This window comes from Musca autumnalis, unplaced genomic scaffold (genome assembly GCF_047663935.1).
Source record: "Musca autumnalis isolate F117 unplaced genomic scaffold, ASM4766393v1 scaffold_1, whole genome shotgun sequence".
Classification (NCBI taxonomy): Eukaryota; Metazoa; Arthropoda; class Insecta; order Diptera; family Muscidae; genus Musca; species Musca autumnalis.
The window spans coordinates 304,697,788-304,721,198 of record NW_027411644.1 but is presented as its reverse complement, the minus strand read 5'-3'; positions in this window follow the sequence as shown (position 1 = coordinate 304,721,198).

The following is a 23,411-nucleotide window of genomic DNA, read 5'->3' as shown; positions in this document are numbered from 1 at the left end:
ATTTACTTGATAGGTGGTGGGATAAAAATTACAGTGGTGTTGATCAGGATTAAAATGTATTTGCGTTTATCTCGGCTATGATTTGTTTGTTTAATTCTTCCTTACTTTATGGTCTAAGATCAATCTGAGACGAACAAACTTTGTAAATTTGTAGTTGTCGAAGTACAATTGAATTGAAATTGCTTTCGCAGCATATATTTTTAATACATCATATGACATAATTTTCCTAAACCTTCCATATGTAATATGTTGGATAGTCTTTCCTTGTAAATGTCCTTTCCTAGTAAATATCCTTAAACACATCGTGAAGAGACTGTGTCTTTATACCGAGCTCATGGTCTTTATCCTTTCGAATAATTTTTTGAATCCGAATAAAAACTTAACAAAATTATCTACCTGATATCCTAAACAAAAATATTACTCATCATTTACAGGTGCTAATGACACAATTAATAAATAAATTCTTTTCATTGAATCATCACATTTATCTGTACATCATGTCACATTAAGTTAAATAAATCTTTAATTATTATCAGAAAAGTAAAAGAAAAAACAACAACAAGAAATGTGGCTATAATTAAAAACTGGCACTTCACACCAATTCGAATTATTAACAATGTGGGGAAAAAACCTGTTCAAATATCAATTTCGAATGCAATTGCAGTAAATGTTGTTATTTGTCCGTTATGATTGGATTGGAGCTGCTCTTTACATGTCCACCCCTCAAAGGCATTAGAGCTATCCATTCCTTCCATCCCCCACAAATGTCGATACTGGCTGCCGATGATGGTTAAACAAATCGAGAAAAATGAAAACTGATTGCAAACACTAACCACACAATTTAAAATATTATTGCAATTGAAATTAATTTGCAAAAATGATTCCTATGGCATGATGCAGCAGACTATTATCTGATGTGTGTGTGTGCAACCCACATCCTCCTTCCTCATGGCCAGCACAACAGCTCTCTTCTATTTTGTGAATTCAATGTCTGTTCAATGCTGTCAATTTAAGTGGTAAATACAGATGGTTTATTTGCATGGAAGGGGAGGAGCTCACACAGCGACATGGTAATAGACAAAGCGTCAGATAGTGTGTCAAGTCGACAGTTGTATTCGGTGTAAAATGTTGTTTGGCATCTTTACCATCATGGTACCACCCACTTTTCTGGGAGAATGCACAAAAAACATTGCAAATAGATCTCTGCTGCCACAACAATCCCTGTTCGCCCACTCATTCATCCATCCATCGAGTCTGCAGCATTCCCCTTGGTACCATTGTGGCCAATGTAATGTGTCTAATTTTCTAAGCCTGTACCAACTATTTTGATGTTGCACAAAAAAAAAACAAGTGAGCCAAGGCTATAGTCGGGTCGGGACCGACTATGTGATACCCTACACCACTACCCCTGTTCATAAGCTTTTGACTAATAAAATTCAAAATATTAAAATTGGGATAGCTTAGCGCATTTGCTCTGAATGTCTTCATTAACACAGGTAAATTTTTTGAAACGCATGTAAGTGCATCGACAGTACAACCCAAATAAAAAATGGAAAAGTGGGATGTATGCCAACCATCAATAGGCTTCTTTCTGTGTTAGACCCCCATCAACCCGATTAAAATTGGGACCTGTAGCGTGATTACAAAAAAATGAAAAAATGGGATGTATTGCCGACTATTGTGATATCTCCGTTATGTGGCCACCTACGCCAACCTACTTTGCATCACTATAAAGATGGGATTTTCTACTTTCATACTCAGACTTTGTTTTTGGAAGATCCCCAACCGAAGCTGTGATATTCGTCATTATTATTAAAATCGCAAAAATAAAAAGTTGGGTTCTATTAGCGGCTATTGCGATATATTCGTTGTTTGATCACCTACGAGAATCTACTTTACATCACAAGAAAGGCGATATTTTCTACTTTCATGGCCAGGTTCTGCTTTTGGTATACCCCATATTGAAGCTGAGATATTCGCTTTGGAAAAAAACGTTGTCTTTTTCTCCAAATAAGTTTTTTGCCCATTACGACCCCTAAATATTATCCGACCATCACCAAAATCAATAGGCTTCTTCATCTGTGTGACCCCCATTAACCCTCAAAATTTCGTGACGATCCGATCAAAATTGAGACCTGTAGCGTGATTTCCAAAAAAGTGGAAAAATGGGATATATTACTTACTATTGCGATATCTCCGTTATTTGGTCACCTGCGTCGACCTAGTTTATATCATTGTAAAGATGGGGTCTTCTGCTTTCACAGCCAGGCTTTGCTTTTGGAAAGTCCCCAACCAAAGCTGTGATATTCGTCATTATAATTAAAATTGCAAAAATTAAAATTTGGGTTTTATTTGCGACTATTGTGATATCTTCGTTGTTTGATCACCTACGAGAACCTACTTTACATCATTAGAAAGGCGATATTTTCTACTTTTATTGTCAGGTTTTGCTTTTGGTATACCCCGTATAAAAGCTGAGATATTCGCTTTGGAAAAAACGTTGTCTTTTTAGCCACATAAGTTTTTTACCTATTCCGACCCCTAAATATTATCCGACCATCACCAAAATCAATAGGCTTCTTCCCCTCCGGGACCCCCATCAACATCCAAAATTTCGTGACGATCCGATCAAAATTGCGACCTGTAGCGTGATTACAAGGTTTAGATGGACAGACGGACAGACGGACAGACGGACGGACGGACGGACTGACGGACGGACACACATAGCCAGATCGACTCAGCTCGTCGAGACATTCATTTTGGTATATATAAGTATGGGTCTACGACCATTATTTCGATGCGTTACAAACTTTTTGGCCAAAACCAACTTATAATACCCTCCCCACATAGTGGTGTAGGGTATAATCAAAGCGATTCGAGACTAGGTCCTAAACTGAACTTTTCCGAAATTTTGTGTGGGAGGTACCCGAAGGAGTGGACCGATTGAGTCCATATTGGATCATCTAAGTTTGGTAGAAATTGCACGATGTGCAAAGTATGGACCAAATCGGTTATTCCCTACAAGAGTTATCGTGCGCACAAGTTTTGCGACAATTTTTGAACATTTGTGGGGGAGGTACCTGAAGGAGTGGACCTATATGGCCCATCTTCGAACTTAAATCGAATCTGGACAAAATATTTCGATACCCAAAATTTAAAGCGAATAGATTGATCCGTTTGAGAGTTATCGTGCGCACCAGCCAGCCAGACAGACGGACAGACAGACAGACGGACGGACATTGCTAGATCTACTCAAAATTGTCTGAAATGGATATCGTACAAACATACTTGGGGTCTAAAACCATTATTTCGATGAGGCACATTTTTGGTCGTATCAAAGTGTAAATACCCTCTTTAGCCTAAAGGCTGAGGGTATAATGAATTTAATCTTCAGAGATTTTTCTGTCGATTACTCTTTGAATAAAACCAGAAGAAAACGTCATAGAAGCCCACAGAAATTGTATTTTGGGAAGTACTTTCAATGGATGCACATTTCTAGAAATGTTAATTGTTCCTCATTCGGTAAAGGACCTTGTGACGACAAACGAAATCTAAAACTGATCGGAAACTGGTTCTTCTTCGTCAAAATCTCAACAAGTACCTCTCGACTTTGCGGACAGGAATATACCCTGAGCCTATGTGAATTGAAACTTTCATCTATAGACAGAGCGAATAGCGGCTTGCAAACAAAGTATGGATTTGTGTCATTGACCACAAGTGTTGCGGAGGAGGTATGGAGAAATGGACCGGACCGTCATAGTTCAGTAGATATTATTTTGGAAGTCATTCCTTTCAAAAGATATTGCGCCGACCAGTCATTTCAGTTCGTCACAGTATAATTTTCACCTTTTCACTCTTATGTCAGGAAATATGGACTTGCCCACGAAAAACATAATACCGCTTTCAAACACAAGGAATACCTTCAGTAAAAATTTTTAAGATCCTCAAATATACCTTACACTGCACTTAAACAACTATTTGGAAGGTTTGTGAGGGAGGTACCCCAGTATGGCCCTTTTTCGAGCAAAAACTAAGTTTGGAAAAATATTACTAAATCCAAAGTTTAGACCAAATCTGTTGCTCCGTTCAAGAAAACTCGCGCATACCACTTTAGCTAAAATTCTTGAAATTTGGGTGGAAAATAACAGAAGAAGTATACCGAAAAGCACCATCTTCGAATTTTGTAAATATAAGGCTCGCTGAAATATTACGTTAAACAAAGTTTGGACCAACGCAGTATCCGGTTCGAAAGTTGTCGTGCGCACTAGCCACTACACATGATTGCCTTAGGTGTTCTTTACAGCTTTCGGGCCATTTTCATATTTTTAAAGAGTAGATCGTTATGGCCCATCTTCGAAGTTGATCAAAATATCACGAAGGCCAAATTTTGGACCGAATGTGATGATCTGTTTGAGAATTATCGTGCTCTCCAGGCGGCTACACAGACGAACGGACATAGCTAAGTCGACTCCAAGTTTTCTGAAACAGATTTCTTCCAAACACACTTTGGCCCTAAAGGCATTATTTCGATGAGACACATTTTGGCTAAAGGCTGAGAGTATAAAAATTGTGTTTATGGATTTTTGCTAAAAGAATGTATACATGTATAGACCTTGGATTGGGCGATATAATTTTATTTTAAAAGACGTTAAGACTGGATTCCAGAATTTTCCTTGTTCCTGATAAATTTATGAGAAGATTCAGAATTTCTATAATTGAAGTCCGACGACGCCAAAACTAGTCTATTGACAGATGTACGATTTTGCGACAGAATTTGTCATTTACATAACCGCAATTAGGTGCTAGAATTTCTTGATGGATAGACTAACTATTGCTTAGCATTAGTTCTAGGCCTTCAGAAATTCTTTGTGATAAGTAGACATCGGATTTTTTGCATATTTTTGAAAATTATAATGTTAAGATATTTGAAAATTAAATGTTATGATATTTCTAAGGTTTTCCTTTGTATTCGCTTTCTGTTGGTCTTACCAAGGTGATATCATTGAATTTCATAACATTCACTGTTGTTGTGAATTATTTGATAAATGATACGCCCAAAAATATATGGGATTATAAATATATTCATTGTTTCGACCATATATTTACTGTGACATATTGTCAAAAAAGTTCTAAAAACGAGATAAAATTGGCCAAGAAGTCTTGCGCCATTTGAATTAAAAAATAGTAATGAAAATTATTTCATAGGTAGAATAAGTCTAGAATATGGTTTACATCTTTGCTAAATAAGATATTTTCGCTGACATGAACTTTCAAAATTTTGGTCAGGTGGGCCCCCCCGCCCCCCTTAAATGAAATCCTGGCTTCGTCCCTGGTTCCAGTTAAGGAGTTAGAATATTGTAAACAGCTGTGATCTTAGTTTTGAAGTCATGTTTCTTTAAACGCAATAATTATTTTTATTTGCCGAAAACGTCAAATGTCAAGTAGCTAAAAATCAATCAACAGCCACATACACAGTTCCTGGTTAGTCAACATCGACGGAATCTATCAAGACTTTTTACAGAGTAGTTTAATTGAGGGTATAATGGGTATATAGCCACAACGTACCCCTACCAATCGTATAATTGCTTACACAAAAACTAAATTAATTTTTAATTAATTGAATTTTAATCGAGCTAACATGACCTAAGCGTTTTGTATTGAGTTAGGTCGTGTTAGTTCGATTAAAATTGAATTAAATAAAAAATTTCATAAATAATGACCTTCGTCCTAATAAGACAGCAATAAATTAATTGTTTATTTACATTGACGTGTGTCTTACAAGAAACTAATAATTCAATCCATTTGAATCTACAAAGTGCGAAATATGAAATGCGCTGTTTAACCTAAAGTGCGCATTAGTCCCATCAAATCAGTCCATATTTACATTAGGCAATTTTCATTGCGGCAATTGTCAGTATGAAGGAGAGAGAGGTAAGGCATATTGTAACCCTTTGCCCCTCAACAACCTCTCTCACCGAATAAACCATTGTCACTGAAAATGATGCAAAAATTTAAAAGTTGCGTGCAGAACATTTGTTCCATAAGTCCAACTAAGGATAGATTTCCAATCTCTAACTATCTATTCCCAGTTTGAGGGAATACCGCGGTCTTGGTCTTTCGTTTATCGCATTGTGTCACTTGTTATTCTAATGACAGGACCAAGACAACGTAATCGTTGCAGTTCAATACGTTTAACTATGTCGATGTCAGAATACAGTGACTGCCACTGAAAATGATGTAACCTGAAATAAAAAAATGTAAACGTTGATAATTTGGAAACGGGTCGAGATTTTTTAACAACTCAAAAAACATTTTATAGGCTGAAAAGTTGTCATTAGATTGTTTGTACGTACTCTAGACATAACTGTTAATAAATCCTCATAGTAATTTTTTGGAAAATAATTTCAAAAATTTCTAGCAAAATTGCCTACAAAGGGACTTTCATTACGATCATGCCAAAATTACGTCGGGAACATCATTCATGCGGTCGGAAATAATGACAAAACTACTGAAAACTATAGGAAACCAATTATTCCCATTCTGAATACTAAAATGACAAAAAAAGCGAGTTGTATTTGTTGTAGTATTTACTTTACCTTGTTTGTTCTACCATGGACATTATATTATTATATATTAACTAGCAAACTGCCCGCTACTTCGTATGCGGAAAGTTAATAAAATATATATGAACAATGTTTAATATTGAAGTGGGGAACACTGGCGATTCTGCTACTAAAACCTATTTTTAATATTTTAAAAATAGAACAAATCTATATTGTTAAATTTTCTTTAAATTTGGACCTTGAATACTCAGAGGATATAAAAGTTTAATTTAAAAAATATCAACTTCAATCCACTTTTATTAGAAGAGATATTTCGAAGAATTAGAGTATTTTGAAGATTTAATGCACATTTTCCAACCGAAGTTAGAAACTTGTGGCATGAACGGTTAGAAAGAAAACTGTTTTACAAAAAATTTTACTTAATGTGCACGCGTGTGTCGACCGTATATAACGGTAAATTTTTTGATGCATTTCAATTTAGGCCTTTTTATTATCAGGGTGTGAAAACCTTCTAATTAACAAAATTGTCGCCCAAATTATCATACAAAAAACAAAAAACATTTTTTTGAAAAGATACTTCACGTTTGACTACATAATTCCAGTATATTATTTAGAAATGGCTTCGCGTTAACAATGGAACAATATTCAGTACAAATTTTCAAACTCCGAACTTTATCTCAAATTTCAGAGTGATCTTCATAACAAATACTTTTCCATTTCGTATTTTGTGTTCAAATTATATAATCCAAGGTTTGTTTCTACACCCAACACCAAATTTAGTACCATTTAGTACTTTTCGTTGCCCTATAGTAGGTATATCTCATTTTAACCGTTTACACAATACCAAAATGGTTTTCGTACCAACATGTTACCAAACTTTTCGTTCACATACTCGTAATACCTCCACTCTAAACAACAATTGCTAATCTAATACCGAATTTCAAACCCAATATCGATTTTCAAATTTAAAAATTCCACTTCTGGCCCTTTACAAATTCAAATCATACTAAACTCACTTTCATTTAGGTCATTTAGGACATTTCGACCTTTGGTACATCTTTCTTACTCTTTATCAGTGACCTTCATTCCAAATTGTACTATACTTAGTACTTTTCGTACACTTTTAGTTCGAATTTCCAAAAAACTTTCTTTGTGACCCTTAATCCAGATTGCAGGCATCCTGCTCTATCCGTTCACCCAAATCCAAATTGTACTAAATTTAGTACCATTTAGTACTTTTCTTACACTTATAGTTCGAATTTCCAAAAACCGTTCGTTGTTGCCCTCCATTAGTGACCCCTCATTCCAAATTTCAGGATTCCAGCTCTATCCGTTCACCCGAATCCAAATTGTACTAAATTTAGTTCCATTTAGCACTTTTGCTACTCTCCATCAGTGACCCTCATTCCAAATTTCAGGATTCCAGCTCAATCCGTTCACCCAAATCCAAATTGTACTATATAAAGAAGAAGAAGTACCCTTATAGTTCGAATTTCTAAAAACCTTTCATTGCTACTCTTCATCAGTGACACTCATTTCAAATTTTAGGATTCCATCTCTATCTGTTCACCCAAATACAAATTGTACTAAATTTAATACAATTTAGTACTTTTCGTACACTAATAGGTCGACTTTCCAAAAACCTTCCATTGTTACTCTTCTGCAGTGACCTTCATTCCGAATTTCAGTATTCCATCTCTATCCGTTCACCCAAATCCAAATTGCACTAAATTTGGTACTTTTCGTGCACTTACAGTTCGAATTTCCAAAAACTTTTCTTTGTTACTCTCCATCATCCATCCGTTCACCCAAATCCAAATTGTACTAAATTTAGTACCATTTAGTACTTTTCGTACCCTTGTAGTTCACATTTCCAAAAACCTTTCATCGTTACTCTTCATCAGTGACCCTCATTCCAAATTTCAGGATTCCTGCTCTATCCGTTCACCCAAATCCTAATTGTACTAAATTTAGTACTATTCGTAACCTTATAGTTTGAATTTCCAAAAACCTTTCATTGTTACTCTTCATCAGTGACCCTCATTCCAAATTTCAGGATTCCTGCTCTATCCGTTCACCCAAATCCAAATTGTACTAAATTTAGTACCATTTAGTACTTTTCATACACTAATAGGTCGAATATCCAAAAAATTTCTATGTTACTCTCCATTAGTGACACCCATTCCAAATTTCAGGATCCCGCCTCTATCCGTTCACCGAAATCCAAATTGTACTAAATTTAGTACCATTTAGTACTTTTCGTACACTTATATGTCGAATTTCAAAAAACCTTTCATTGTTACTCTTCATCAGTGACCCTCATTCTAAATTTCTGGATTCCAGCTCTATCCGTTCACCCAAATCCAAATTGTACTAAATTTAGTACCATTTAGTACTTTTCGTGCACTTATAGTTTGAATTTCCAAAAACCCATTGGTACATCTCTCTAGCTCTCCATCAGTTACCCTCATTCCAAATTTCAGAATTCTAGCTCTTACCGTTTTCCTAATACAAAGGGTACCATATTTAGTACCTTTTGGTACTTTTCAGTTCGAATTTCGAAAAATCCAGCCTTATCTCGCCCCTACACACCAACAGCAACCCACACTACAAATTTCAAGTTTCTAGCTTCAGCCGTTTCGTCTGGGCGTTGATGAATCAGTCAGTCAATCAGTCAGTCAGTCAATCAGTCACTCACCTCACTACTCTTTTATATATATAGATTAATTTGTATAGTCATTTGGTATAAAAGCCAGATAGGTGAAAACTTTTGTATCACCCTAAAATAAATGTTTACAACTGAAAATCTTATGTACAGGGGTAGTGGTGTAGGCTATTACATAGACGGCCCCGTACTGACTATAGCCTTTGCTCACCTGTTTTTATTTACATTGACGAGTTTCTTAGAAGAAAGTAGTACAGAAGAACTGAAACGGCAAAGTGCGAATTCTGAAATGGAAAGTTTGACATATAGTGCGGTCACTTTGCACGTGTTATCGTGAAGCTATCGCCACAACATTTAATGTTCAAGATTTTTGGATCTAATGTCAAACATTTGGAGAGTATTCATTTCAATAAGAAACGGCACCATTTTTAAGATCGAGCTCCACGTTTTAGTATGACAATGATGACTTCTTCCCTATTGACCTGTGATTGCATAAAGGTAGAATTAGTCATGAATGGGCTATGTCAAACCAAAAACCATTTTGTTCTTATGTTATGTCACTACTAAAGGTAGAATTAGACGTGACAGATCCATAATGCCATAACCATAGAAAACCGAAACCCAATTGGTTTCTTATGGTTATGGCTATGGCGTTATGTTATGTCACTACCAGGTAGTGGCATCGACATATTTGTAATATGTTATTTCAAAAATTTTTTTATGTTGTTGGGGAAATGACAACAAAAATATTTTTTTATAAAGGGATTTGACACTTCATATTCGAACAGCTGGTGTGATACCACTACCTTGGTAATTGTGCCATGGGCACTACTAATAGAATACATTGATTTCCATAGGTTTGGTTCAATCAGCTGATTGATAGGCCTTATGTCGTTATGGTTAACTAACTAATAACTAATTCAACCTTTAAAATATGAAAAGATCATCTCATTAAATGTTTCATAAGCATACGTATTTGTTTAATACGCTTTTTCTAATATGAAATCTTAAAGAAACATCTTGAAATGAAATGGTTTATTATAATCTTTAAATAGAACACGTTCAATACACATGAAATAAAAAAAAGAATCAACAAATTTCATCAGTTGTTTGTTGGAAAATTTTTAGCGGTATTTTCCTATTTTTTCTAATGCAAAATTTTGCTATCAGCTCGATTGTCATTGCCGCTGCCGCCGGTCAGTGTTCATCGAGCGTCAGTCAGTGTTTTATTTCACAATGCTTATCTGCCGGGGGATAAAGCAAATTCAATTACGGTTTAATATTTTATTAGACCCTATCAAAGCGATTATAACAGCTTGACGGTTAATATTTGTGATAACAATCTAATCAAACTTTTGATTAAATACACTGCAAAACAAGTAAAAAAGTATCAGCGGTCGACTTTGGCGACATAGTTATACCCTCAGCTTACAATAATGTGGATTAGGATTAAAGTTCAAAAATGTTGCGGAGGGGGTACTTAAAGGAATGGATCGACATAGTCATTATAAATAATATTTGTTCCACAAACATCTCAGACGGGACAAGGGAGACTTTTCTCATATCAATGAGTGCACCCCGATTCATATTAGCGGTGGTGCTCAAAATAGTTTGTGCATTAGTCTCTCTGAGCGAGTCTTACCTTTGCTAAACCACGTCAGATGAGAATAAAGAGAACATATTTTGTCGTTGCAGTCACGTTCACGTATATGGTGATCTTGGCTGATATTAGCTACAGTTTATCGCCGAGTCCGAATGGCGTATCCTAAGACACCACTTGTAGAGAAGTTTTACATAGGTGAAATACTCTGGAAATGTCGACAACATTATTGAGGGGTATTTTGCCACCGTTGAAAATTTGATGTGGCCTAGCCGGGGAATTGAACCCACGACCTTCTACGTGCAAGGCGGGTGTGCATACCATTGCACCACGGTGGCACCCTTTATGGAAGTGGATATTATTTTGGGAGTCATATCTTTACGATAGATATCGCGCCCACTAGTCATTTCAATGGGTCATCGTATATCTTTTGGACCAGTATGCCAGGAAGCATGGACTTGGCCACGGATAACATAATATTACTGTAAACAGGATCACAACGAACAGCATCGGTATACATTTCCAAAGGATTTTCGTACAGACCCTAAACTGCACTTAGACACAAATGATGAACTTTTGTGGGGGAGATACCCTAAGGAGAGGACCAATATGGGTCATTTTAGAAGTTAATCTAAATTTGGACAAAATATTAGGAGATCCAAAGTTTGGACCAAATTGGTTGCCGTACCATTTTAGTGACGTTTTTTATATATCGGAAGTTGTGGACCGGTATTGTCCATCTTCAAAAAGAAAATAAGTTTGAACAAAATATGAGGAAGGGCAAATTTTGACCAATCGGTTGATTAGTTCGAGAGTCATCGTGCTCTCCAGCTACCACATAGGGTGACATAGGCTGTTTTCTCTAGAGGTATGGACTTACCCCTGAAAAAACTTTTACCGTCGTAATTGAGGCAGCGAATGCAAATTGCTTCAACAAAAATCAAAGTGATTCAAGAGCAGGTCTTAAAGTGAACTTAGCCGAAATTTTGTGTGGGAGGTATCCGAAGGAGTGGACAAATATAGTCCATATTCGAATCTGATCTATATTTGGTAGATATATTAGGATGTGTAAAGTATAGAACAAATCGTTCCTTCTCATCAAGAGTTATCGTGCGCACAATTTTTCCGAACATTTTTCAACTTTTGTGGGGGAGGTACCTGAAGGAGTTCACCGATATAGCTTATCTTCGAACTTAAACTTAGTTTGGACAAAATATTACGAATGCCAAATTTTGGACCGAATCGACACATCGGTTCCAAAGTTATCTTGCGTTCCAACCACTACACACGGTGTCATAGCGTTTTTTTTTTTGAACATTTCAGGCTATTTTCTCAGGAAGTATGGAGTTTCACCTGATAAAACGTGTACCGTCGTCGTTGTTGTTGTAACAGTGTTCTTTTATTATGTTTGTATGTTCGTTCCTCTGTTCAATCTGGCTCTGGGCCTATCTCCAGTTCCAGAAAAATGGCTGATTCGATGGAATGTAGCCACAGATCCACTGGAGTTAGATGGATAGGTTTGGCGGGGCAGTTGAAAAGGTGTTCTATGTCGTGCGGCCCGCACATGGGCCCCATGCCGCATACTGGGCAGATGTCTTGCACGGCGCGATCATTTTCCGCCCAATAAGAATTTAGGCGACTGCAATATCCCGAGTGTAGTTGAGCCAAAACTACCCTGGTTTGTCGTGGCAGCTGACGCTCCTCAGCTGCGATAGATGGGGGATGTACTCCGAGTACTTTATTCACACTATAATTGCTTAAGGCCTTGGCAACTGCGTCCGTGTGAATGCTATTCAAGCCTGCTTGATATGCTTGTTGATCTAGGGGTTCTCTCCTGTATCGTTGGACCTCTCCCTCTAGAGCATGGATATCCTTCCTGATCTGCCTGAATGTGTCGCGCCTACCCACAAGATGGTGATTGGGATGGCTCACACGGCAGGTACCAGAAGGAGTGGACAAATTTAGTCCATATTCGAACCTGATCTATATTTGGTTGATATATTAGGATGTGTAAAGTATGGACCAAATAGGTCATTCTCTTCAAGAGTTATCGTGCGCACAATTTTTCCGAACATTTTTGAAGTTTTATGGGGGGAGGTACCTGAAGGAGTGGACCAATATGGCTTATCTTCGAAGTTAAACTAAGTTTGGACAAAATATTACGAAAGCCAAAGTTTGGACCGTAACGACACATCCGTTCGAGAGTTATCTTGCGCTCTAACCACTTACTTACTTAGCTGTCCCATTACTGAACATTTGTTCCATAGACCGAACTAAGAAAAGATCTCCTTATTCTCTCTGTTTAGTGCATCGCTTTCTGGAATACCGCGCCTTGTCATCTCTTCAACCACTTGTTTGCGCCATCTATTCTTTGGCCAGCCAATTCTGCGTGCACCGCCATGTGGCTCGAATTTATACGCATTTTTAGCGGGTTCATCTTCGCTCATTCTTATGATATGGCCAAGCCAACGCAATCTCGATACGTTTAACTATATTGATGTCGTTGTATAGCTGATACAGCTCGTGGTTCATTCGTTGTCGATATTCACCGTTAACGCATATTGGTCCATAGATCTTTCGACGAATGTTTCTTTCAAACACGCCAAGCACTGCCTTATCTGCTTGCGCAAGTACCCAGGCTTCGGAACCATACATCAGCACGGGTGGTATCAGTGTTTTGTAAAGCGTTATTTTTGTTTGACGAGTTGTGGCTTTGTTTTTGAAGTGCTTACTTAAGCCAAAGTAGCATCTGTTGGCCAATACAATTCTTCTTTTTAATTTACAACTGATGTCGTTTGTTGTGTTTACGGCGGTGCCGAGGTAGACGAAGTCTTTTACTACCTCAAAATTATAGGAACCAACTTCAACAGTTGGTCCGATCTCAATGGACGCATTGCCCGTCTACACCATCATCTTGGTCTTTTCGCCGTTTACCGCCAGGCCCACTTTAGCAGATTCTCATTCGACCTTCATAAAGGTATCGGTTATTTCTTTTACTGATCGTCCCATGATGTCTGTATCATCAGCATAAGCAAGTAACATGTGGCTATTGGTGTAGATTGTGCCACATATTTTGACGTTTGCCTCTCGTATAACCTTTTCCAGCAGGATGTTGAAGAGATCACACGAAAGGCTGTCTTCTTGTCTGAAACCTTCTTTTGGTACAAAACTCTTCGGAGAGGTTCTTTGCTATTTTAACTGATGATCTTGTATCAGTTAGAGTCATTTTACAAAGCCGAATGAACTTTGCGGGTATACCAAATTCAGACATGGCTTGGAATACCTTTGAACGTAGCAGGCTGTCGAAGTCTACTTTATAATCGACAAAAAGGTGGTAGGTGTCGATCTGCATTTCTTGGGTCTTGGGTCTTGGAATACCTTTGAACGTAGCGAGCTGTCGAAGGCTACTTTATAATCGACAAAAATGTGGTAGGTGTCGATCTGCATCTTTTGGGTCTTTTCCAGGATTTGCCGCAGGGTAAATATCTGGTCAATGGTGGACTTGCCAGGTCTAAAGCCGCATTGGTATGGTCCAATTAGTTCGTTGACCATGGGCTTAGTCGTTCGCACAATATCCCTGACACTATCTTGTAGGCGATAGGGAGAAGACTTATGCCCATATAGTTGGAGCATAAAGTCTTATCTCCTTTCTTATGGACGGGACATAGGATGCTCAGGTTCCAATCGTCGGGTACGCGTTCTTCCTGCCACATGGAGTTAACTAGCTGATGCATACACCTTATCAGCGTGTCGCCTCCGGTTTTAAACAGCTCGGCTGGTTGGCCATCAACTCCTACTGCCTTATTATTCTTCAGCCGGTTTATTGCTGTCTTTACCTCATCTTGGCCGGGTGGTATACATTCAATACCATCTTCTGGGATTGGATCTGTGGTATCTTCGTCGACTTTGCTACTATTAGATACCAACAGTTTGGACAAATGCTCCTTCCATATCCTTAGCACACTCTCTGTATCAGTTACCAAATTACCTTGCTGGTCTCTACAGTAGGATGTGCCTGTACCAAAGCCATCAGTTTGATGTTTCAACCTTTGGTAGAACTTTCGGACTTCATTCTGTCTCCTGTACATCTCGATTTGTTCACACTCCCGTCTTTCCATTTCTCTCTTTTTCCTGCGGAAAAGACGTTTCTCCTCTTTCCTTTTCTCCCGATACCTCTCTCGTGCGCTACGCATTGCTACTGATTGTAAAGTAGCCCTATATGCCGCATTTTTCTCTTCGGTAACAGCATGACATTCCTGGTCATACCATGGATTCCTTGGTGGAGGTCTCTGGTATCCAAGTACTGATTTTGCTGCTGTTTGCATGGAGTAGGCAATGTTTTGCCATTGCCCTGATATGTTATCGGGACGAAGAGTGCTTTGATTAAGCAGTTGGGCCAGTTGAGTGGAATATGCTGTGGCTATCTGTTGTGATTGCAGCTTACCGATGTCCAACTTCCGTGTTTTATCTGTTCGTGCTTTATTTGCAACGCTTAGACGGGTACGTACCTTTGCTGCAACAAGGTAGTGGTCCGAATCTATTTTTGCTCTTCGGAACGATCGTACATCCAACACGCTTGATGCATGTCTTCCATCTATCACAACGTGATCAATTTGATTTCTTGTTCTTTGATCTGGCGGCAGCCAGGTGCCCTTATGAATATCGAGATGCTTAAATCTGTTACTGCTAACTACCATGTCTATCAGCCTCATACCATTGTCAGATGTTTCACTGTGGAGACTGAATTTCCCGACTGTTGGGCCAAAGATATTCTCCTTTCCAATTTTGGCATTACAATCGCCAAGTATAATTTTAATGTCATGGGCAGGGCAACGGTCATAAGTTTCTTCTAAGCGCTCGTAAAATATATCTTTGGTCTGTTCGTCCTTGTCTTCAGTGGGAGCATGAGCGCAAATAAAGCTGTTGTTGAAGAATTTTGCTTTTAATCGAATTGCAGCGAGTCTTTCATTCACGGGGGTGAAGCTGGAGACCAGATGTTTGTGTCATGGCAGCTATAATATATTGCGTCACCTTTAGGTGTTGTTGTGACGCCTTTCCCGTTGCATCGTATTTCCTGTATGGCAGTAATGTCGACCTTGTACTTTTCAAGTACATCTGCCAATGTGTAAACTGCATCTTCTCTTTAAAGAGTGCGAACATTCCAGGTGCAGATTCGCAGATCATGTTCCGTAAAACGTTTGCGGGGTTCGTCAACTTTAAAGGGGTTTGTTTTCTTTTCTTTCGTTTTTTTCATAGTAGGCTGTTTTTTCTAGGGGAGGGTTACTAACCCGACGCCCAAACCCAAGTTTTTAACGTTCTTATGGGTGAACGCGCGACACATGTTAGCTCACTACCTTTAACGGGTGTTAAAGGAAGTTCCCCAGGTGACACTACGGGGAGGTCAGTGTCCACATGAGATGAAAGAGGTACCAAGATAAATCCTGGGCTTTGCATGTTAAAGCCGGCCAGGACCATTCCTTGGTATCTTCCATCCCCTATGCTCCAATCATTACATGGGATTTTTTTTTGCACATATCAGGCTATTTTCTCAGGAAGTATGGACTTGCCCTATTCAAACTTGTACAGTCGTATGGGGGCAGTAACACAACAACAAAAATCAAAGTTATTCAAGAGCAGTTCGTAAAGTGAACTTAGCCGAAATTTTGTGTGGGAGGTACCCGAAGAAGTGGGCAAATATAGTATATATTCGAACCTGGGGCTGGTTTCTTGTTCTATGAAAATTTGAAATGAAAAATATTTCCTTTATATTTTTTTTCATTTGACAGTTTTCTCCTTTATAAAAGTTTTCATTTCACATTTTCATAGAAACAGAATTGAGCCCCTGACCTATATCTGGTTGATATATTACAATAGCTGTGTTCCTTTACTTACCTGAGGTTACCATTTTTAACCTGCAAAGCGTTCCTTAACCCCAAACAGTTGTAAAACTGGCAGCAATTTTTAAGAGAGTGAGAGAGGAGAGAGCACGTATGCCTTTCTCTTTTACCACAGGCTACCAGCAAAATTTCTGCAGGTAAAAAATGGCAGAACTGATTTTTCGACTTTTGACGAATATTTCACAATGAAGAACAAATTGGACGAAAAACAGAAGAAAAAGTCGAACGCTGACAAAACTAAATTAAAAACTGTGAAATAAAAGACGAGAAATTGACAGTGAGAAATTTTGACAGTTTTTCCACTTTTACCATTAAACAAGTAAGAACGGCGTTAAGTTCGGCCGGGCCGAACTTGTTATACCCTTCACCACAAGTTGTATTGATGTAAAATGGAATAATTTGTTTCCTTTCGTGTATGAAGAAGACTTAATACTAAATTTCAGCAATTTCGGTAAAACAATGTGAGGCACCATTCTATGGGGGCTATTTCAAAACATCGATCTATACTGACAAATTTCTTACGGAAAGTTTTTAGGCTCAAAGAAGACAAAATACAAAATTTCCTATATTTCGTTAAGAGAATGTGGCTAAAATTTAAAAAATACCGAAAATCAGGAAGTACGCTTCTATGGGGATATAGGAAGACGTGGACCTATACTGATTATACTCTTCTGGAATATTTTATTACTCTTGGAAGACGAAATAACGAATTTCAGCCATTTCGGTTGGATATTGACGTCGCAATCTTCAGTATTACCAAAATCGGGAGGTACCGCTCCATGGGGGCTATATCGAAACGTAGACCTATACCGACGAATTTTAGTCAGAAATGGGGCAATATGAAAGCGTGGACCTGTACAGATATATTTCTGGCGAACAGTTTTATATCACATTGAAGACTAAATACCAAATTTCAGCCATTTTGGTGGAATATTGAAGACACAACCTTCAAAACACGAAAAATCGGGAGGTACCTTTCCATGGGGGCTATATAAAGGCGTGAACCTATACCGACAAATTTAAAGGGAAAGTTTGAGTACCCCCAACGAAGTCTAAATACCAAATTTCAGCCATTTCGGTGGAATATTGAGGCCATAGGCGTTCAAAATACCGAAAATCGGGAGGTACCGTTCTATGGGGGCTATATGAAGGTATGGACCGACACCGACAAAATTCTGGGAGAAAGTTTTGTACCCCTAAAGAAGACTACGTACCAAATTTCAGCCATTTTGGTAGGATAATGAAGCTAAAACCTTCAAAATACCGAAAATCGGGAGGTACCGTTCTATGGGGCCTATATGAAGGTGTGGACCGATACCGACAAAATTCTAGGGGAAAGTTTTATACCCCTAAAGAAGACTACGTACCAAATTTCAGCCATTTCGGTGTGATAATGAAGCTAAAACCTTCAAAATACCGAAAATCGGGAGGTCCGTTCTATGGGGCCTATATGAAGGTGTGGACCGATACCGACAAGATTCTAGGGGAAAGTTTTATACCCCTAAAGAAGACTACGTACCAAATGTCAGCCATTTCGGTGTGATAATGAAGCGAAAACCTTCAAAATACCGAAAAACGGGAGGTACCGTTCTATGGGGGCTATATGAAGGTATGGACCGACACCGACAAAATTCTGGGAGAAAGTTTTGTACCCCTAAAGAAGACTACGTACCAAATTTCAGCCATTTTGGTAGGATAATGAAGCTAAAACCTTCAAAATACCGAAAATCGGGAGGTACCGTTCTATGGGGGCTATATGAAGGTGTGGACCGATACCGACAAAATTCTAGGGCAATGTTGTATACCCCTAAAGAAGACTACGTACCAAATTTCAGCCATTTCGGTGTGATAATGAAGCTAAAACCTTAAAAATACCGAAAATCGGGAGGTACCGTTCTATGGGGGCCATATCAAAACGTGGACCGATATATCCCATTTTCAATACCAACCATCCTGCAAGTAATAACAACTTCTGTACCAAATTTTCTATCTTTAAAATTGCGAGCTGTATCTTGATTTCAACAGACAGACGGACGGACGGACAGACGGACATGGTCAAATCGACATAGAATTTTATGCTGATCAATAATATATATACTTTATAGGGTCTCCGACGAATATTTCGATGTGTTACAAACGGAATGACAAATTTAATTATACCCTCCATATGGTGGAGGGTATAAAAAGGAAAGGAACAAAGCTAATGTGTAAAGTATGGACCAAATAGGTCACTCTCATCAAGAGTTATCGTGCGCACAATTTTTCCGAACATTTTTGAAGATTTATGGGGGAGGTACCTGAAGGAGTGGACCGATATGGCTTGTCTTCGAACTTGAACTAAGTTTGGACAAAATATACGAAGGCCACACCGTCTCATAGGTTTTTTGCACATTTCAGGCTATTTTCCCAGGAAGTATGGGCTTGCTCCTGATGAAACTTGTACAGTCGTATGGTGGGCAGTGAATACAAGTTGCTACAACAAAAATCAAAGCAATTCGAGAGCAGGTCCTAAACTGAACTATTCCGAAATTTTGTGTGGATCGATTGAGTCCATATTGGAATCTCATCTAAGTCTGGTAGTAATAAGAGTATAAAAAGGGTTCCAAAGACCAGCGATTAGGGGAGAATATTAATAAAAACATGCGCATTTGTATGGTTATTGAGAATATTTGAAGAATATCAACTTCTAATCTGCAGTAAACAGTTACGGCAGTCTTAATAGACCATTTTCTTTCGGTGTACTTTTATTATTCCATTTTACTTTATCATTTTGCCATTGTACAATTTGCAAATGATATATCCAACATAACATAATCCATTAACACGCTTATTCGCAAAACACACTGCACGCTGTGGCGGCTAAAGGTCAGAAATTAGAAATTGAAATTTCAAAGGTACATTAACAATTAATAACGCAGTTTGTTTTGCGACAATAATTACGGGATAAAAATTGCCAATCTTTTTTATATGAGACATATTCATTATATAGCCATATTTGGTTTTTGTTTTCGAATTTTGCAAACGTGACTCTTGGAACATTTGTTCTTGGACTCGAGGAAATTTATCGCCAATTTATAAAAGAAGCAATAAAGTCATTAAATGAATATTCGTTTATGGCTATTTAATCTCCAATAAACATAAACATGGAATATGAAATATTTGTTTATTATAATAATTTAATCTTGGACTCTATCAATTTCTTTGTATTTGCGAAACACACAAAACCCACCTGTGCTGCTGTTGCAGTCTACACATAATAAAATTTGATAACATTTCAACAAAGATACTAAATGTTAGTTAGAAATATAAATAAAAAAATTGATAATACTTTTTAAGATAATTGTAAGAATAATATGTTTGGCGGTAAACAAAAATGTGTAAATTTTATTGGATCCTTGGTTAAAATTTTCCTTCTTTTTGACACAGTGGTGCTATGATTATTTTCACACCTGTTCTTTTGCGCCATGAACTACGATTTTTTTTTCCACTACGACGTCTGGTTCAAGTTGAATGTCAATATCTTCGTCGAAATTTGATAAGATTTCTTTCTATTCAATGTCCAAGCAAATGGCGTCAACAGCAGCAACTATATCAACGGATGTAACAAACACCTGCAAAATTATTTTTTTTCGGGGGTATTATCTTGTTATTTGTTATTCAATTAATTAAACGGTTTAACCATTATTGATTGGACGGACTTGGGCACGGAAATTAGTCATAGCTGTATATTTTTATTAGATAACATATTAGACGACTTTTCTGAAAAGACGCAAAATGTGTTTGTTATGTCTGGTATAAAGTTATAAACAAATTATTTAAATTTAATTTATGATTAAGTATGACTAACTGTACTTGTGTGGTGTTTCGGAAAAATATTTAACAACGTTAGCGCGTGAAAAAGGCATAACAGGGGGCCATACAAACCGTCGCACGGTGGTCGAGCGGCGCGAAATGAATAACTTGGAAACGAATGAAGATATCTTTCTGAAATTTTGCACAAACTCAATCTGTGTCTGTGGGTAATTATGGACTAAATATGAACAACATAGGCAACAATTTTGGTATAGCCCCCATATAACGGTACCTCCTGATATTCGATATTTTGAGGATTTAAGCCACCTTTTCCTTCCAAATTAGTTGTAATTTGGTACTTAGGGTTCCTAGTGATCACTAAACCTTTCCACCAAAAATTGTGGACATAGGTCCACGTTTGGGTATAGGCCCCTTTTAATGTACCTCCCGACTTTCAGTAGTTTGGGGATTTAAAGCTACATTTTCCGACCAAATTAGGTGTAATTTGGTATTTGGGGTTCCCAGTGGACACAAAAATTCTCCACCAAAAATTGCGAACATAGGTCTACATTTTGATATAGCCCCCATATAACCGTACCGACAGATTTTGGGTATTTTGAGGATTAAAGCTATTTTTCAAGACAATTTATCAGCAAGATTTGCAGCTATTTGCAGCTAAATTTTGGTTATTCGGAATCTAGGGAGTCCAATTTAATTATTAAAAAAATAACTGGACCGAACCTCGGTGGACCTTTGTAGTTACGCTCCATCCAACAAAAGTATATTGCACTAAAAACATACAAAAAATAATAATTTTTGAAAATTTATTGCTTTATGACTATGTAACTTCAGGCCCCAAACATTTTATTTTAATTTAACTTAAACCCTCCCCTATCAATAAAAAATAAACTTTGTTTAGTTTTATTACGAATTTATTTAACAATTAAACAAATATGATATAAGGTTTTTAGCAACAATTTTATTAAAATCTGATCCGTCAAAATTTCTTGCACTTGACACTGAATAACTGAGTGAATATTTACAACAACAAAAAAGTAAAAACAAAATCTTAGTCAGCAGAGTGTCTGCAATCGATATAATGGAAAACATTTCGCGATTTTATACTTTGATTTTTTGACTTTCGCGCCGCTAGATCAATGATTTCGTCCTCTGTGCGTCGGTGTCATGCTTAAATGTTCCATACGACATTTTTGACGTTTTGAGATATAAGTGGTTTCTATGGTTTTGGCGTATGTTCTTTCTGAATTTGTTGGTCCGTCTTCCACTATCTGCTTTAGTTTCCGAGAAATACACTTTACGACGCGAAAGCGTATGTTTTCTTCAGGTATCTAATTAATATTTTAATAACTTACAAATACAGAAACACATTCAAAAATCAGAACTTTAATTTTCGATTTGGAAGGTTTGAATTTATTGAGGCAAAGATGTGAAATGTTTTTGTCACTTTGTTCCATGTGATTTACAAAATTTTACATTTGTTTCATAAGTGTGGATATGGAACAAACCGACAAAAGTTTTATTTTTAAAAAATCCTCTATAACTTTAATGTTCCAACAGATATGCCTCCAAATTTCTATATACTATTACTAATAATTCCAGTAAAAAATAAAAAATATTTTCTTCAGTCAGCTCCACGCTCCAATTCGCAAACATCAAACCGGGAAAATGGCGTATGAAACACTTAAGCATGACACCGACGAAATGTGTCTCGACGACAAAAATGGCTTTAAATTAAACTCCACAGATACATACATACATATGTTCCCACAACATCCCCGAAGGGACAAGGGAGACTTCCCTCATATCAATGAGTGCACGCCGATTTATATTGGCTCAATGATATGGGACCTACTTTTTATTGCCGAGTCCGAACGGCGTGTCTTACGACACCACTTGTAGAGAAGTTTTTCATGGCTTAAATACTTAGGAAATGTCGCAAGCATTACTGAGGGTGAATTTTGCCACCGTTGAAAATTAATACCAAAAATGCTTGAGGTAATTTTGAGTCGATCTATCTAACAGTGAGTGTCAAAAATATTCGGTTTTCAATTTTAACAATAATAACACCTCAGTATATTAGAAGCCCACAAATACTTAAAAAAGTGTTGGTCCTGTGATAATTAAAAAATGTATATAACATGGATCCATGGCAACGCTTTAAGCGAGAATAACAAAGTAAAATTTGATAACCCTGTTTTCTATGCGTCAAAAATATTCGGTTTTTGTAACTTTTGTTAAATCTGTTGCCAAAAAACAAGTCATTATAGGGCTTTTTCTGCAATATTAGTATACATTTTAATATTTGCCAACAGAATTTTTGTCCCCGTGTATAAAAAAATTATATATATAGATGAATCCCGGGCTATGGATCTGATGCAGTATTACACCACAAGTTGTTGTTCAACATCCCGGAAACGCACAGTGAATGAAGCCGCTCCTACGAGGGCGTCGCCAGATATCACCATTGTGGCATCAGGTCTGATAAAGGACGTCTCCTTGCAGAACACCACTTCCCTTGTCTCAGAACACCTTCCTATCATCGTCTCCGTAAACAGACCACCCGACTTCATAACCTCTGACAGCCGTACTTTTCTAAATCATGCGAAAGCTGATTGGCAAGATTTCAGAGAATTTACCAATCATCGCTTCCGAGAGCTGCACATTCCCTCAGATTCTCGGGTAGCAGAGAGAATTTACCGGGACATCGTCACCGTAGCTGCCGTTCGCTACATACCTGCTGGTCGAATGCCAAAAATTAGACCAAATTTCCCAGCAGAGACGACGGGACTTGCAAATGAGCGCGTTGAGCTTCTTCGTACGAACCCTAAAGACCGAAGATTTAGAGAACATACTCTTGAAGTCAGCAGGCTAGT